Source organism: Piliocolobus tephrosceles, chromosome 7, assembly GCF_002776525.5.
Source record: "Piliocolobus tephrosceles isolate RC106 chromosome 7, ASM277652v3, whole genome shotgun sequence".
NCBI lineage: Eukaryota > Metazoa > Chordata > Mammalia > Primates > Cercopithecidae > Piliocolobus > Piliocolobus tephrosceles.
This window is the reverse complement of record NC_045440.1, coordinates 127,738,203-127,739,764: the sequence shown is the minus strand read 5'-3', so window position 1 is coordinate 127,739,764 and position 1,562 is coordinate 127,738,203.

The following is a 1,562-nucleotide window of genomic DNA, read 5'->3' as shown; positions in this document are numbered from 1 at the left end:
TCTATCTATCTATCTATCTATCTATCTATCTATCTATCTATCTATCTTTTCACCAATTGTCCCAATACTCCGCTTTATAGAAAGAGTAAGTCCTGGATGATGTGTTATATTCAGTTTCATGTCTCTTTGACCTCCTTTCATCTTGAATAGTTCTAGTTCTTCCTTTGTCATTAATGACATTGACATTTTTGAAGAGTACGAGTCATTTAGCATAATGTCCCTTAGTGTGACTTGGGTTTCTCAGCTGATTAGACTCAGGTTATGGATTTTTGGCAGGGATATTATAAAAGTACATTGTGCTCGTTTTAGTGAATGATTTCAGGAGGCACACAATGTTCATCTCTCCCATTACTGATGATGTTAACTTTGGTTAAGGTGATGTTACTTTCTCCACTATAAAGTTATTATTTTCCCCTTTATAATTAATTATTATCTTTTGACAGAGAGCCTTTGAGGCTATATAAATGCCTTCTTAATCATTAAATTTTTCACCCACTAGTTTTAACATCCATATCAATGGATGCTTGAATCAATTATTATTATGACAGTTGCCCAGTGATGGTTTTCTATTTCTATCATTCCTTCTACATTTATTAGTGGGTGTTCTAATTTAAGAAAGAGAGTTTCCTTCTTCCATATTATCCATGTATCAGTATGGACTCCATGGTTTTTTTTTTTTTTTTTTTTTTAAGACGGAGTCTCGCTCTGTTGCCGGGGGTGGAGTACAGTGGTGTGATCTTAGCTCACTGCAGCCTCTGCCTCCCGAGTTCAAGAAATTCTTCTGCCTCAGCCTCCAGAGTAGCTGGGACTACAGGCGTGTGTCGCCATGCCTGGCTAATTTTTGTATTTTTGTTTTGTTTTGTTTTTTTTGCGGGGGGGATGGAGTCTCGCTCTGTTGCCCAGGCTGGAGTGCAGTGGCGTGATCTCAGCTTACTGCAAGTTCCGCCTCCCGGGTTCACTCCATTCTCCTGCCCTAGCCTCCCGAGTAGCTGGGACTACAGGCGCCCGCCACCACGCCTGGCTAATTTTTTGTATTTTTAGTAGCCACGGGGTTTCACTGTGTTAGCCAGGGTGGTCTCGATCTCCTGACCTCGGGATCCGCCTGCCTCGGCCTCCCAAAGTGCTGGGATTATAATTTTTGTATTTTAGTAGAGACGAGGTTTCACCACGTTGGCCAGGATGGTCTTGATCTCCTTACCTCGTGATCTGCCCACTTCGGTGGATTACAGGCATGAGCCACGGCACCAGGCCAGGTTCTTATTTTACTGTACGGTTTAATAATTCACTACTATTGCTGTTTACTGTGATGCTCAAATTGTCCCAGAACTGGCCTGTAGTAGCCCCTTCAAGCTGTCTTCTATGTTCTTTTGACAAATTTCCGTCATCTTCCAGGACTTCCTTACTTCCTGGCACACCAAGATGTTTTAGGCTGACATCAGCAGCCTGATGGGAGCATCAGGACAACCTTTCTTGAAATTCTTCATGGTCTTTGGTTCTCTTCCCTGTTTCCTCCATCCCTGCTCTGGGGAAAGATGTCCTAGGAATTTGAACAGAGTGCACAA